Source organism: Engystomops pustulosus, chromosome 9 (genome assembly GCF_040894005.1).
Source record: "Engystomops pustulosus chromosome 9, aEngPut4.maternal, whole genome shotgun sequence".
Classification (NCBI taxonomy): Eukaryota; Metazoa; Chordata; class Amphibia; order Anura; family Leptodactylidae; genus Engystomops; species Engystomops pustulosus.
Genome location: NC_092419.1, coordinates 88,786,344 through 88,804,629, shown reverse-complemented (window position 1 = coordinate 88,804,629; position 18,286 = coordinate 88,786,344).

Sequence of the window (18,286 nt, the reverse complement as noted above, 5' to 3'; positions counted from 1 at the left end):
GCCCTTTAATATAGACCTGGATGGGCTTCTGAATTTCGTTGACACCCCACTGACCTATAGGTCTACTTAGGCTAAGATTGCTCCATCTTTCACCCTTGGTATGATGGTGGGTTAACTATTGATTAAATAGCATTGGATTTTGCTTTTCCATGCTCTCAAGTGTTTTTAACAGGTTTTTTTTGGCATATTTCAGTATAATTTAGTAAAAGTTAAGTTTTAATCTACCATTATTGCTGCAGTGTGATATTCAGATTTCTCATTGGTATGATATTGTCTCTCCTTATAATTATGGATATGAAGCTGGCCTACAGGGTCGCCAGCAGGGACATAACTTGGGGGGGTGCAGAGGGCAGAATAACAGAACAAAAAACAATACATTGGGGCAGATTTACTTACCCGGTCCTGTCGCGATCCAGCGGCGCATTCTCAGTGGAGGATTCGGGTGATTCACTAAGATAGTGCGCCCGATGTCCACTAGGTGTCGCTGCTGTGCTGAATTCCGTCGGATTGCACTGAAGTTCACCGTCCTATTCTGGGTGCGTGTCAAGCGACACTTTTTTAAAAAAATACGGCGTTTTTTTAGAATCCGTCGGGTTTCCTTACGGCCACCCCCCCCCAATTTCCGCCGCGTGCATGCCGGTACCGATGCGCCACAATCCGATCGTGTGCTTCAAATTCCTGAGGCAATTGGGGTAAAATCAGCGCAAATCAGAAATATTTGGGTAACGCGACGGAAAAACGCGATTCGGGCCCTTAGTAAATGACCCCCATTATATCTGGGGGCCTGGCACACATTTTTCATGGTGGTCCCCCAGTTTAAGTTCTGCCAATGGTCCTCAGGGGATTGCGCCTATCAATGAACTGTATACAGTATATATCTGGTATCAAAAAAAGAAATGGCGGACAAGTCTAATTCACATAAATCTCAGTACCAGACACAACTAAAGAAGAAGAGTGCCACCTTTTCTGGAAATAGCAGCCATCATTCTCCAACCTGATTGACCCCCTATTTTTTCATGAAGTAAAGTGGACTGATGGCTTTAGACCAGATCATGGATGTTTCCTTCCAGAAACAATGCTATGTGTTATTTAGAATGATTAACTAGGGAAGTTGGTCAGCGTTACAATACGTCAACAACCTAGAAGAAGGGAAGTGAAACTGGCACCATGCCTTAAAGTTTGGTCTCTTGAAATTTTGGCAAGCTAATGATTGCTCGGTGATATAGTGGCCACTTTGAGAAGTTAAGTGCATAAATTATTTTATTAAAGAATATCTTACCTTGTGTCTTTAATGGGTTGAATTTTGTAGTAATTTCCATAGAGGATCCACAAAACGAGCATAAAAAAGGAAAGAAATATATTAATCTATAAGATTATTAAAAATAAGAACATAGAAAACACCTCAAGGGCAGTTTCTTAATGCCCCATCACTAAACAAAGGACCCATAGACAACATGCAGGAGACACATACAATGTATACAGTACACATACGTCACACCATGAGGTCTTTGCTTAATTTATAATATTTTAAGATTTTTTTTGAATGTTATTTTTTTTCTAGGGCACCTTGGTGATGTCACAGTTTCGGTGGTTAGGGTCATACAGTTAGCTCCTGCAGTGTGTGCACTTTTGTGGTTTCCTTTGTTTTCAGCTTTTCATATTATATACAGCAACAAGTCTTTACAAGAACCAGAAGCCTATGAACATGTCTGTACATGTACTGTATGTGCAAACACAACCCGTTTCTATGCAGATTCATCTCAAGAGCATGGAAAATATACAGAAGAGATCAACTTCACAAAACATTCATTAGTGTTGGTGGGAAAGATCATCAATCTCCATTCAAAATCCTGGCAAACTTAATTAGTGGGAATTCCCACACAAAGGGCTGGAGAAATTTGTGCCAAAATCCTCCTCCCGTTGGGTGTCCATCTTGATTTCCATTTTAAAAGTGCCCTGTTGCTAAAAATATGGGGTTCCATATCCACATGTCAGGTGAGTGAGGCACCGATCGCTGGTGTTAACCCTTTACATGGGTGTTGTTCATCTACCAGGAACACCCACAATCGGGGCTGGCACCAATGTCTGTATATGTCCCCATTAGTGATGAGCAGACCATAACCACAATGTTCAGGATTGCAGAACACGGACCCAGACTTTAAAGAGTAGTACAGGTTTGGTTCATCACCTCGCTGATGAGACCCACGATCTCTAACAGCCACAATTGCTAACGCCCTTTACATGCCAAGGGCAAAGGCACAAGCCACCTGTTATTGCCAGCGGTGCATTTACAACGCCATTTTGGCAGCAATCTTGTGGATCCTGCTTATGCATGCTTCCATATTGGCTGGGATCATCGCTCTGACCAGATCTCTGCCTCAATGGGTACAAACGCTGAAGAATGATCCAGAACATTGCAGTTCAAGTCAGCTCATCACTTATGGTGACCTATACAGATATCAGTAACAATGATTGGGTAGGTTGTGGCATAGCAATGATGTACAGTCAGAAATTAATGGGCTTAATACATGTCAGGAAAAAAATCCCATCAAAACACATGCGAGGGAGGTCCACAAAGAAAAAAGGAGATTGTTGCCACCAATCCTTTAACAAATTATCTTAGTTGAGTTGGGCTGCACAATTGTCTATCAATAGAGATGAGCGAGTATACTCGTCCGAGCTTGATGCTCGTTCGAGTATTAAGGTACTCGAAACGGCTCGTTGCTCGGACGAATACTTCTCCTGCTCGAGATCGAGCATTTACTTAAGAAAACACAGTGAAGAACAATGAAGAATACAATGAAAACAGTGAACACAGTGAACACAGGATCATTTAAGTGAAGAACACAGTGAAGAACACATTGCAGATGTTTCAGTACATCTTCTAACTTATCCGAAGACACGCGTGCAGAACAGTGGTCTTCATCTGCAATGTGTTATTCAGACATATTGGGGGTCATTTACTAAGGGCCCGATTCGCGTTTTCCCGACGTGTTACCCGAATATTTCCGATTTGCGCCGCTTGTACATGAATTGTCCCGGGTTTTTGGCGCACGCGATCGGATTGTGGCGCATCGGGGCCGGCATGCGCGCGACAGAAATCGGGGGGGCGTGGCCGAACGAAAACCCGACGTATTCGGAAAAACCGCCGCATTTAAAAACCGAAAATGTGTCGCATGGGGAGCGCTCACCTTCACCTTCTATGGGATGGTGCATTCCGGGGCGTTAAGATTATTTTCGGCGCTGCAGCGCCACCTGGTGGACGGCGGAGGAACTACCATCTTAAATCCCAGCCGGACCCGAATCCTGTGCAGAGAACGCGCCGCTGGATCGCGAATGGGCCGGGTAAGTAAATGTGCCCCATTGCGTTATATGTGTTATTCAGACATATTGGGGGTCATTTACACAAATCACACATTGGGGGAATTCACACAAAGGGCTGGAGAAATCTGTGCCAAAATCCTCCTCCCATTGGGTGGCCATCTTGATTTCCATTTTAAAAGTGCCCTGTCGCTAAAAATATGTGGTTCCAAATCCACATGTGAGGTGAGTGAGGCACCCATCGCTGGTGTTACCCCTTTACACCCGATTCACGTTCTTCCCGACTTGTTACCCGAATATTTCCGCTTTGCGCTGATTTTCCCTGTTTTGCCCCGGGATTTTGGCGCACGCGATCGGATTGTGGCGCATCGGCGCTGGCATGCACGCGACGGAAATCGGGGGGCGCGGCCGAATGAAAACCTGACGGATTCGGAAAAACCGCCGCATTAAAAAAATAATGTGTCGCGGGACTCACGCTTACCTTCACCAGGTATAGGCCGGTGAATTTCAGGGCATTACGGCGGGCCTCGGGGAACTTCAGCGCAGCAGCGACATCTGGTGGATGGCGGAGGAACTACTTAAGTGAATCGCCGGAAGACCTGAATCCACCGCACAGAACGCATCGGGAAAAGTTCGACTCGAGTAACGAGCACGCAAGCATTTTAGTGCTCGCTCATCTCTATCTATCAACTATTCAGTAGGCCGGTCCTATTTTACCATTTTAGGTCTCTAAGAGGCTAATCTTTTCTGCAGTCTCCTTTGCTTACTCTTAACACAAGAGGATTTATACCATTCACTTTTTATGGGAATGTAAGCACATGCATCTTTTCAAGGAGTCCAACCTATGACCCTTCACTTAATGCCAAGAAAAAAAATAGGCCTCCGTCAGGACATCCAATTTCCCATTATCTACAGACTTTGGCTCCAGAAGTCATTTACCATATAACCTGCTTGCCTTACATTGATTACAGTTTATTTCTGTGACCAACCAAAATTAAGTCTACCATTCTCTGCTCTCTTGTAGGGTTTACAAGGGCTTTACAGCTCATCTCAGACTCTAATAATCTCTTTGTTTCTTCCTATAGCCCACTGGCGTATCTCACAACACAACTTGCTAAGACTACCCTGACTAGGCTGTAGATTCTCAGCGTTTCCTCTTAGCTTCACCTCTAACCAGCTTATCTCATGATGGCTTTTCATTCTCTTGTCCTCAGACCAGGTTTGTTGTACAGGCCTGGACACTATGTCCACGTAGGAGACTTTCCCCAAGATAATCTTTGTTGTGCACATAGTCCAAGCCACTCAGTCCCCTTTGCTCTGCCGCTACGTATTCAATAAGTCCTCTGCCCCCCCCCCACCCTGTTGGATTGTTGCTGAAGGCAGTCCTCGTGATCTGACACTGCCCTGCAGTGATAACAACGAAGCAACTCATGAGACCCTTCATTTAGCACTCAGAACACCTAAGGCAACCATAAGAGGAAGCCTCTCCCCCTCTATGCGGTTACAGGGACCACATCTCCACTCACATGTCTACCACTGAAAGTAAGGTTTATAGTATAAACATTGGCACGTGGGGAACACCATTCACTGGAGACATCTGTACAGGAAAGATTTACTGCCTGCCCTTTTTAGTTTGTATCTTGATGGCAATGAATTTAAAAAAAACATTAGCAAGATGCATATACAGGCAGTTCTGTAGTTTTGTTCTTAAGTTGAATTTGTATGTAAGTCGGAACTGTATATTTTATAATTGTAACCCCAGCCAAAATGTTTTGGTCTCTGTGACATTTGGATTTTTAAAATGTTGGGTTGTCATAAGAACCAGGGTTAACAATAAAGCTTAAGTGCAGACACCATTGATAACCATTATAGCTGTTTATTGTAGCCTAGAGCTAAAGTACAGTAAATTACCGACATCCAGAGGTTCGTTTGAAACTAGGGGTCGTCTGTAAGTCGGGTGTTCTTAAGTAGGGGACCACCTGTATGTGAATAAATATCACAAAAAATCTTCATCCATATTATTGTAATTTTAATTTAGTTGTATTTGTTTATGTTATATATTTTGTAGGAGGGGCTCTTGAAGGCTATCCCTTAAGAAGAGTTAACTGAAAGGTATGGTCAAGTTTTGTGAGTGCATAGTTGGGATTTGAGCTGGTTAGTGAAATTCCTGCAGGCCAGGGCCCCAGATGGATTTTAGGTCTCCAAGGTGGTGTCCACAAGTCAGGTGGTAAACGGCCATGGGCAAATGGAGATCTTGAGTTGAGAAAGTGAGAACACCTTCAAGGACCCCTCCTTTCGCTTTGTTTAATTTTGTATTTTAATAAACATAGGCTGCTGTGGCTTTTCCCACTTATTCAGTGTCATGTGTGTTCTTTATGGGATTAGGATTGGTTGGTAACCACAGCATCAGAGTAAGTGTCCCCTAGTTAAGTAAGATCATGGAAAGACACAAAGAGGGTGAGATGGAAGACACATTAAACTGACAAATTGCAACATGGATCCATGAGTTCCTACCCTAACATCTTTCTAATTCAACAGAAAGTTTTTTTCAATCAGGGAACAATGAATATATATTTGCAGTTAAACTTAGACATATCCATAGATAACAATCAACTAAATAAATCAACGCCAGTCTATTTGTCTATTTCCCTTATAAGAAGGGTAAGAAGGGTTTGGTCTTGGCTGTAAAAGTTGCCATTATGACTCAAGGTGTAAGACTGTAAGTGCTGCCTGGCGGAAATGTAAAGCAATGTAAACTCAGGACAAAGGAAGAGAAAACTATATCAGGAAAGATCAAGTAAGCATAGAATTTACTCAGACTGAAAACGGGGAATTCCCTTTAGACAAGACAGAGTCAAGCCAAGAGACAGTGGACTAATCCAAAGTTACACAAAGGTACTAAATCCCGGAAATAAACCACCGGTCGGGCAGCTAGGTGAATCATGATTCAAGCAAAGTACAGAAAAACAGCTAGCTCAGGATTCAGCCAATAACCTACAACAAATAAGGTTAATGTCAGATTTCTACAATGTCCAGAGATAGGGTTGGACACCAGGACAAGTGCAATGGTTGGTCCGGTAGACATTGCACCTTAAAGGAAATCAACCCATAAAATCAAGCATGATAAACTCATAGATCCAGACACCATAATTCTTCTTATATTTGTTATCCATGGCCTCCTTCCTTCTAAAATCAACTTTAAAAATGATGCAAATTAGCACAAAGTGTTACCCCCTCTGTGCTGGAGCTTTATAGGCTGTACACTGTGCACGAGCACTTCTTCCCTCCCACTAGGTGCTGAAACTCACAGCTGCTGTGAGATTAGAAGGAAAGGTCAAGGGGCCATGGGAGTATGAGGGCGACAGTGCAACAGCCTTTGAAGCCACAACACAGAGGGAGAAGCTTCCTGACAGGGATCTGATTAATTCATGGCTTATATCGGAGTTCCAGGTAAGATTTAAGGTCTGGTATGTGATGTGAATATATTTATTTAAGGGTTAAGTCTAGGGTTTGAAATAATTATGAGGTTTTTAAATATTTATATGATGTCGAATGGAAAAGAATAGAAAACATCTGTACCACTGGAGAAGATACTTTAGAAATTCCTGTGTATTTGAACAAAGTTCAAGGCCAGTGATTTTATATAATACTATTCAGTAATCGGTTATTTCCATTGAACAGCTACTGAACCCTTGACCAGCTGCTTGTATTGTTGTACACGGCAGGTATGTATGTAACATTACAGACACTATACTGAATGGACATTATAGATAACCAGATGACTATAGACTAATAAAGAGAACAAACCCATATACAGGCAGTCCCGGGTTACATACAAGATGGGGTCCATAGGTTTGTTCTTAAGTTGAATTTGTATGTAAGTTAGAACTGTATATTTTATAATTGTAGATACAGACAAAAAAATGTTTTGCCCCAGTGACAATCAGAGTTTTTTAAATTTTTTGCTCTAATGGGACTAAGGATTATCAATAAAGCTTCATTACAGACATCTTACAGCTGATTATTACAGTCTGGGACTATAGTAAAGCATCCATAGAGCGTCACCAGAGGTCACAGTGGGCAGAGGGGTCCATCTTTAACTAGGGGTCGTCTGTAAGTCGAGTGTCCTTAAGTAGGGGACCGTCTGTACATCTGTGATTACCAGTCTAGGATACAGTGAGCTTCAATAACCATAAAGTTCAGTATTAAAAGTGATTACAGAATGGAAAGGTCAGGGGTTTCTTTTGTGTTCAATAAACTTTATTGAAATTAACAATATTCAAGGTCAGGGGTTTCTTTTAATATGTAGTTTATTAATATATCTCCCATATATGTGTCAATGTATTGTCTTATAACTCTGTAGCAGCATTGTTCTTTATTCCTGATGCTATCGTCCTTGAAACCACACAATGCGTGGCGCTTCTACACAGCGCGATGAACGACGTGCACAGATTTGCTATTCACACATACACTACTCCCACTCTTATTCCCCCTTCCGTTTGAGGCACTTTGCATTTCTCTGAGACGAGTCTAATGACTCATAACAAATACATTAATGAGAAAAACTGCAAAATCTATGAAAAAGTCAGGTAAATGCAGCGACTGTATTGCTATTATCCAACTCATTTTCTACTCTTAAAATGTACTAAATCTCTTCATTTGGAGACCACATATTATGGAAGTAATTTTATAGGGTTTTTAGAGGATAATGCAAAGCTAGATAAGAATTTCTTAATTTATTGCACTTAACCTCAGAATTTCTCCTTCTTATCTCACTGTTTGAGTCCCCTTCTACTAGGATTTATACTCCTACTAAACAGGAGTAACATCACTATAATGGACCGTTACTGGACAGCTTACTGGTGATGCATAGCTCCCAACCGTCCTGGATTCAAGGGGACAGTCCCGGTTTTTGGTCGCTGTCCCGCCGTCCAAAGTGGTAGGGAGAATGTCCCATGCTGTCCTGCAATGTCCCCCTTCTTGGTCTCTGCTCTGACACACTAGGGGTTTCAGAGCTGAGACCAGTAGACAGAACCGTCTCCTGCTGCCTCCTATCTGTTTAAAGAAAACAGCCGTACATACCTTTTCAACGTTCCCCACAGTCCTGCTTCCTCCTCTCCCCGAGGCTCAGAGATGACGCGGAGGGGGGAAGGGGCCAGTCAAGAGGAGGAGCTACTCTCCCTCTTCCTCTCGGAGCTCCAGGGAGAGAAGGAAGCAGGACTATGAGGGAGAATGGAGGAGGGCAGGAGGCCACAATATGAGGGAGGCCAGAGGAGGACACTAGGCCACAATATGAGGGGAAATGGAGGATGAAGGACAGGAGGCCACAATATAAGGGAGGAGGTAGGCCACAATATGAGGGAGCAGGGAGGCCACAACATGAAGTAGGATAGAGAACAAGAGGAGTAAGAGAGGGGCCACAATATGAGGAAGGGACAGAGGTAGGATTATGAAAGTATTGTGTATTTATAAGTGAAGAGGAGATTAAAGTGGGGAACAAATGTAAAGGGAGGATAAAGAGGGGGTATTATATGTTGTTGATTTGCATTAAGGGGTATTATATGGGTCCTTAGGGGGTTGGCTACAGGAAGGGGCATTATTCTAAGGACGATATTATAATAATAATATAATAATGGGCTGGAGCAAGAGGTGGGGCAATGGGTGTGGTTTCAGAAAAAGGGATAAGCTTTATGTTCCTCTTTCTCTGGCCCAAAAGTTGGGAGGTATGCTAACATGTTCCTCATATGGAAGATATGTCATCAGAGGTATAGCAGGGAAAGCTTCACTGAAAGCAAAAGACAAAACTCAATGGTAAAACTATGAATCCAGCTCACCGCTAACAAAGTCCAGAGAAAAATAACAGATCTGAGCACAGAGTAGGAAGTAGCCTGAGCCACAGGATTTTACCAGCGAGACAAACATTTATTGTAAGTCCATTTAAAAATGATTGCATAGAAAGATGCAGAAATGTTTATCTCAATATGCAATCATTTTTAATGGACACAAAATGCTTCGATTTTATAAAGAACTCCCTAGTGCAGTGATGGTGAACCTATTGCATGGGTGCCAGAGGTGGGACTCAGAGCCCTCTCTAAGGGCACGCGGGCTATTGTTCCAGCACAGAGTTTGGTCTGGTCCTGCACTCACAGCCACAACACCTTCCTTGTTACCTGAGCCCGCAGGATGAGAGAGACTGGACTGGTTATCACTGAATCACCTACTGTGAGTCTCTGGATTCTTCCATTATGGATGCTACAATGATAATCCAAATTTCCCCTCCTTCCCCTCCTTCTTTTAATGCATTGCCATCATTAGTGCAATTAAATGATTTAATGATAAGGCAGTTAAAAATAAGCTTGTGGCATTTTACCATAAATAAGTGGGTTTTGGTTGTTATTTACTTCCCTCAATGGGGCTCATTTACTAAGGGTCTGCAGACCGCAATTCTGTCGGGTTTCCCGAATATTTCCTTTTTGTTCCGAATTGCCCCGGGTTTTTGGCGCAGGCTATCGGATTGTGGTGCATCGGCTCCGGCTTGCATGTGATCGGGGCGTGCCATTCGGACAAACCGCAGAATTTAAAAACAAATTGTGATACAATATCAAGCACCTACATGCACCAGGAAGAAGAAGGTAAACTCTGGAGGATCTCAGCGCGGAAGCGACACATGCAGGAAATTGGATCGCAACAAGATCGGGTAAGTAAATCTGCCCCAATGTCTAAAATGTTCACATCACTGCCCAAGGGAAATCATGTGTGGCTCTTGAGTCCTAAAGAGAAGTTCACTAAAAGAATTGCACAGATACATTTTTGTATTTTCCTGAACCTTTTGGAATCTAGCAAAAATGTCTTGGATTTTCATAGATGTTTCTTTGTGGGCACACAGATACCATAGTAATATAGTTTATAAGTCTTAAAAAAGACAAATGTCCATCCAGTTAGGTCTGAGTTAGAGGTTAGCAAATATGCTATGAGATTACAAAAACATTTGTCCCCAAGAAAAAAAAAACTTTCAGAATCCATATTAGGTAATGGGAATAAATCCCTGGGTCAGCAAATCTCCAGTCTACTGTATATCTGTATACTATGTACAGAAGAATGCCAATCACTGAATAGGACCACCCACTGGTAGCTACACATTGACTCCTCCTGCTCTATATCATGCTACCCAAAGACTGCACCACATCTTGAAGGAATTGTTTCTTTTACCTGGCCTCATCTCGTAGTAAGTCATGTTTTGGTGAGTGTATTTGCAAGAAAGAAAAAAAACAAATCAAAAAGTACAGAGATTTATATTAAAACACCCTAATATTCAATTTAAAAATCAATTATGGATTTTTTTCTCATTTAAGATCAAATAAAAATCCATTGCCGTGCTACATAACCATTCAACATTATGGGGCAGATTTACTTACCCAGTCCATTCGCGATCCAGCGGCGTGTTCTCTGTGGTGGATTCCGGTCTTCAGGCGATTCACTAAGGCAGTTCCTCCGACATCCAACAGGTGTCGCTGCTGCGCTGAAGTCCGCCGGAGTTCACGATCCATTGCTGGGTGAAGGTAAGTGCGTGTCCAGCGACACTATTTTTTTTAAAATGCGGCGGTTTTTCCGAATCCGTCGGGTTTTCGTTCGGCCACGCCCCCCGATTTCCGTCGCTTGCATGCTGGCGCCAATGCGCCACAATCTGATCTCGTGCGCCAGAAACCTGGGGCAATTCAGGAAAAATCGTCGCAAATCAGAAATATTCGGGAAAACGCGAATCGGGCCCTTTGTAAATGACCCCCTATGTGAGAACATGCAGCCAAGCATTTTGATTCAACCGCTCCTCCCATTGTTGACTTAGCACTTCCCCCTTTAAGCATGCTGGACTACTAGTAAATTTTAGGGAAAAAATTGATTCTGTAACCATTTAGGAGTATATACAGTAGCATATTGGTGGGTTTTCTGGACTCGTTAGGGCACATGTATATACTACACAGTATGTACATACTGTATATACACATTTTTTTCTTATTTATTTGCAATTATTTTGCTCCTAAGACAATCTCCCTTCAATGTTTGCCATGGTCGAGTTTTCTGCCATGTTTTTTGAGCTGTCACCCCATTTCAGATGTGAAAGTTGGCACAAATCCTCGGCTTCCCCCAACTAAGTGTAAGGAAATGCTTAGAGCTGTTTGTGACTTTTGTTAAAAAAACGTTGCAAATTCACTAAAGACCTCAACTCCTCAAATGTCACATGTATAATACAGAAAATAAAAACTAAAATTTATCTTACCAGAAGAAAAGCCGTACAAAAAGCGCACAACATGTGGCCCATTGATTCATTGTAGACCATAGTATATGCTAAGCCTGAACCAATTTGTCAATCAACTTTTTCTATTTTGCTAATTAAGTTATTACGCAGTTATACAGTTATTAGACATCCAAATGCCTGTACACAAAACATAAAAAATTATTAAAAAAAGAAATACTTTCCAGGAGATCAACATCCCAGTACTCCCTACTTCGGATCAGCATTCCCAATTATCATCTAGGTGAGCACATCCTCATTCTAACTTTTTCCCAGTTCGGCACATAACCTACTTACCGACCATCCACAGCTTTAAGATTTAGTAAAACCAATTCTTGATTGGGATTATCTGGGCAGAAATTAATTTGAAAACCTCCATCCACAATTTTTTTTAAATCCAAGTTGATATTGTGATATCACAGCGATCGATGTATGTGAATAACATAAAAAATAAGTTTAAAGGGTTTGTCCTCTACCTTGGAGGCCGTATACCTCTGGTGCCTAGGTAATTGATACACAAGATTTTACCATCCACTATTACTTTCACCTTACCACTGTTCATACTGGACCTTTCAATTGACCTTATCTACCTATGAAATTCCTTGTTATTGTCTATGCCTCCTTGTTGTTTTTAGACCTCCTTTCCAGCATTAACTAGCTTTCTCCCAGTATGCAAGCATCTGTTCTGTGTATTTTATCTCGTGCATGAATTTTTTATACACTCAATAAAGTTTTTCTTATGCTTAACAGCAATAAGTTTCTGTGCACATCTGGTTTTCTTTGAGTAAGTTTTGTTTGTCCACTTTCAGTAAATAATTGATATGGTTTGTGTTATTAAAAGTTATATAATTTTACAGGATACATTCTATATAAATTGCTCATGGTTTTCTAGATCTCTGCTTGCTGTCCTGCTATAGGAATTGTCAATGTTTACTCACAGTGGACAGACATCTGTCCATGGTCTTGTTATGTCACACAGGTGCACAGCTCGTTAGTATCGAAAGTAATCAGAGCCGTGTGATACTACATATAATGAGCCGTGCACCTGTGTGACATCACATAACCAGGGATATAATGAGCCGTGCACCTGTGTGACATCACATGACCAGGGATATAACAAGCCGTGCACCTGTGTGACATAACATAACCGGGATAAAATGAGACATGCACCTGTGTAACATCACATGACCAGGGATATAATGAGACGTGCACTTGTGTGACATCACCTGACCAGGGATATAACAAGCCGTGCACCTGTGTGACATAACATAACTGGGATAAAATGAAACATGCACCTGTGTAACATCATATGACCAGGGATATAATGAGACGTGCACTTGTGTGACATCACCTGACCAGGGATATAACAAGCCATACACCTGTGTGACATCACTTGACCAGGGATATAAAGAGCCGTGCACCTGTGTGACATCACATGACCAGGGATATAATGAGACGTGCACTTGCGTGACATCACTTGACCAGGGATATAAAGAGCCGTGCACCTGTGTGATATCACATGACCAGGGATATAACAAGACATGCACCTGTGTGACATCACATGACCAGGGATATAATGAGCTGTGCACCTGTGTGACATCCCATGACCAGGGATATAACAATTTGTGCACTTGTGTGACATCACTTTACCAGGGATATAACGAGCCGTGCAGAGATCTAGAAATGATGAGGAATTGATAAAGAAAGCATATTGGAAAACTGTATAACTTTTACTTACATAAACCATATCAATTATTTGCTGAAAGTAGAGAACATGTCAATCTTTGCTTAGCATGATATCTAATCCAAAAGTTCTAGAGACAATATGGAAGTCTTCTTACCGTCAGGAAAAGTGCCACAGTGGTAGCCAAGCAGACTAGACACACGGCACAGACGCTGCTGCTGATGTAGCACAATCTCCTTCTGAGTGCTTGAAGCTCACGAGCGGCAGGATCTTGTGGTTCCATCGCATCAGATACTGAAGGTTTTGTGTGTTGCAGGAACTGTTTTGTAAAACACACAACTATTGTAGTCTGATCATATAAACTCCCACACCATGTTATATCTACTCAGGTCATTGCTATTAGGAAGAAATCCTTTTCCTTACTGGTTTGCTCCCCACTCGTTCTCAATAAATTCAGCATCTACAGTGGGAAGACGCACCAAGATCTCTCGCTCTATCTTCTGACATTGCCTATGACTAATCTGACCACAAAGGAAAAGGAGAATCATAATGACCAGAAAACTATAGACTTTATAAGTCACTTTCTTCACTATATGTTTTTTCCATGTTTGTTTGTACATTACATTGTGTTTATCCTTTGATGTCAATTTAGAGCATCAAGGTGTAGAGATAGTGAATCATCTACCGTTTGTGAATGTTTGGTGTGTTTTAAAGAAAACAAAATATATTAATTATAAATATAAATATATATTAATATACCGTATTTTTCAGACTATAAGGCGCACAAAAAAATCCTTTGATTTTCTCAGAAATCAAAGGTGCGCCTTATAGTCCAGTGCACCTTATATATGAACCGTACTTACAGACAACAGCTGCCTTGAACTGTGCACAGGTCTGCCACCTACTGGTCATTCATCCTTATAATCAGGTGCGCCTTATAGTCCAGTGCGCCTTATATATGAACCTAGACGTTTTAGCAGGCATTTATTGATGGTGCGCCTTATAGTCCAAAAAATACTGTAAATAGCAAAGTAATATAACTATATATTAATTCATAGCCAAGTTTGAAAGATTCTCAAACATATCTTTTGTCACCTGTAGTAGCCTTTTACTATCAATTAGATCTACTTCTCAGTCTCCAGGGCAATTGGAAAAATCTAAAATAAAAAATCTGTTTGGGCACTCACTAAGCTAAATAAGTAGGGATTAGTGGACCCATTCAGGTTAGGGTTCACCAAGATTGGCCAAACCTTTAACAGAAGTTTGGTTTGGTTACCTGAACCCCCCGCTGTGGAAAAGCCAGGACCAATCGGGGGTGTTACCAACAGGGTTGAGCCCGGGTGGCAGTCCCTGTACTTCTGGCTGAACTTCCCTTAACCAGAACATGTTATGTTTGTCACAGACTTAAAACATTGAACTATAATGCGGCTACTTTGATCTAAAGAAGTAAGCATCACTCCAAGTACCCAACAGTGAGGGCCTAAGTAGCATTTTGTGCACAAAACTAAAGAAATAAAGATTATAAATGGCTATTGTGCTCTTTGATCTTGACATGATGTCCTTATTGATGGACACCAAATGGACTGATGCGTCCTTTTTCCTACCCATTTCACTTGTTATGAAAGTTGGGAGGCTACTAGTCATTTAAGATATCATATCAAATTCAGCAAAATCCATAGAACATACATATAAATAAACAACAAACAATAAATAAAATCATAAACATTTTAGGTATCTCTCAATACACTGTCCAGAATGGCATCAATTGAAGTACAGGCAGTCCCCAGGTTACATACAAGATAGGGTCTGTAGCTTTGTTCTTAAGTTGAATTTGTATGTAAGTCGGAACTGTATATTTTATCATTGTAATCCCAGCCAGAACTTTTTTGGTCTTTAAAAATAGGATTTTAAAAATGTTGGGTTGTCATAAGAATCAATATTAACACTAAAGCTTCATTACAGACACCTGTGATAACTGTTACATCTGATCATTGTAGCCCAAGGCTAAAGTACAATAAATTACCAATATCCAGAGGTCCGTTTGTAACTAGGGGTCGTATATAAGTCGAGTGTTCTTAAGTAGGGGACCGCCTGTATCGGCTTGTCCCACAAAAATATGAAAGACAGGGACAAATATACCATACAGTGAATTAGATAAGTAAGCTTAGAGATCTAAAGCAGGTTGAGACATAACTTCTTGTTTGGTGATCACTCTTAAAAGGGTTTTTCAGAAAACCTGGAAAATCCCAATGGGGCATGGGAAAGTAAAAAGTAAAAGTGTACTTTCCAGTTCTTTGTTCATGCTGAAGTCTTCACTCCACCAGCCAAACAGTGAGTCTCGTGACACACAGTGCCAAGAAATAAAACACCACCATGAACTTGCAGTATGGCAGGTACACTTTGTATCTCTGTTTACCTCTACCCTGGCGCCTTGGTATTTGTCCAGGATTCCTTAAAAACAACTGCAATAGAAAAGAATTGACCCGTGTAAGATATTTAAAAAAACAAATGTACAACGACAACTTGAATTCATCCTTTGTATTGTTTAGACATAGAGATCCCTCTGATAAGCAAGACCTTACTCTGCGAAAAGTGAAGTTATTTGATATTTAGGGTAAAAGAGAAATTGGGGAGATATATCTAACATAGACTGAAGTAGACTACAAGACTTTTCAACTTGAGTTTGGGGATAGGACAACCATGAGTGGGAATAAGCATGAAATGGTGAAAAAGGCTTTTACAAAGAATCCGGCACTCTTGACCACATTGGGAATCGGACGTGCAAAAATTCTTCCTTTATTATATAAAATACATGCAGACAGGCATGCTGGTACAACAGATCTGATCTAGTATACTAGAATAATATGTCCTATTTTAACAAAGAGGTCTAGAAAGGACAGTCAGGACAGTAAGTTCAGTCTTAGCCCCCCAAACTGTCACCTGCCTACTTGCCTCAGTGTATCCTAAGCGATACAGGACAACCATGAAGACAATGGTTGTCCTTGACTTTATACAACTAGTTAACACCTGACTTCAAAGTTGATTTTCTTGATGATGCCACTAATCTGGGCCATGAAAGAAACATAATCAAGAATCTGTTAATAGTTTAGTAGGCCAATTTCTGATGACATAATATTGGTCCTTTTATAACACTCACAACTTATTTTTTTGGGCACAAAAATGTGGTGTCACTTGTGCATCTGACACTTTTCCAGCGTGTTGTGGTGATGTGCAGGGAAGGCAGTTACACATCATTACTAAAGTAACAGATTAGGATTGTCTGTTAGATCATCACTGGGAGCAGAGCACAAGAGGGAGGAGGAGTAACTGAGAACTAAGGGATTATGGGACTTGTAGTTTCAAGTGGCGGCCATCTTGGTGGTAATTCTGCCTACTTTAGAGAAGAAATAAAATTTTCTGAATCATAAAATTAAACTATTTAAGCTCCAATTTGTGACTAATGACACTGAGTTTTTTATATTCATTTATTTATAGCATCATGGGTTTTTGTATCAGACGTTCATTTTCCCAGAATACCCCTTTAATCATCGCCACAAACTAAAATCCCACCGAAAGTTATGAGACGTTTTCAGTGCCACTCTGTGCCCAAATTAATAAATGCCCCCCCTCCCAATGTGAATGCAGTGTTTACACAACATTTAGATATACAGTTGTATACAAGGACAACTATCTTTTTACTTAGAGACAAAACGTTGATGGGAAGTTATCTTCAAACATGGACATTCTTTTAATAAAATGTAATTGAAGAAATGTCTATACATGGCAGATAAATGAAATGTGAATCTTGTGGAGGTTTGGAAGAAAGCAGTTTTTGATGTCTAAACGAGTGGGGTAAAAATAAGAGGAGGAGCAGCATCTGCATTATCTTCTCACCCATTTGGATCCGCACCTGCTATAAAACTGCATCAGAAAACCTTAATGTAGGAATGGAGCCTGACAGTGATGGTTATGGGTTTTGAATCAGAGCTGAATCTTGAATAAATTGTAGAAAAATTAAGTTCTTCTTGTGTATACCACACTGATACTGATGCGGGTATGCTTTGGCATGGGGGGGGGGGGTATACTCATGCCGAGGCCACCTTAATCCTGTGTATAGTTTGGTCTACTCTGACCTGACTGGTCCCACTCTCAGTAAAACCCTAATGCAGAGACATCTAATAATATCTGCAATACATACAATATCCTGGTTGATTTGTAACTTAGAAGTGAGTAGCCATGGTCTTACATATACCCCATCCACCACTTCTACAGATACACTGTCACAGTATACATAGCCTAGACCAGTGATGGTGAACCTTTTGGAGACAGAGTGCCCAAGCTACAACAGAAACCCACTTTTATGTCACAAAGTGCAAGCATGACATCACAGATTTTAATTGTATTGGTGTCCTGAGTTCACCAATACAATAGAAAGATGATGGAAAAATTTGGATTGTATCATCCCTCCAGGGTCCCCTGAAAAATAAAAATCATGGAAACCCAGAACAGGAGCTCCAATGACAGTCCATCTCTATCCACACCTTCATGCTCCTCCTGTAGTCCTGGCAGCTAAATAGCGCAGAGCATGGCATGTCCCGGGCTATATTGGATCACAGAAGAATCCTTGAATCCTAGCTGGCAAACTCTGTGTTGGGGTGAAGGCCTAAATGCCCACAGAAAAAGCTCCGAGTGCCACCTCTGGCACTAGTGCCATAGGTTCGCCACCACTGAAAAGGTCTACACAGCTCTGAACATAATAATCCTCAGACACGTTTGCTAGAAAGCTTTTCAGTCTCAGGCCTTTGTCTGTATTTCCTTACTTATTCTTATTAATTATGCCTATAGGTCAAATACATTTGCAATGAAGCCAGTCTGTCAATCAGTGAGTGCACAGGGCAAAAGAAATTAGTATTCAGTACTGCAAAAGTCTGCAAGAAACTCTACAGAAAATGCCAAATCATGCTGACTTGGGACTGCAGTGTTAAAGTAGT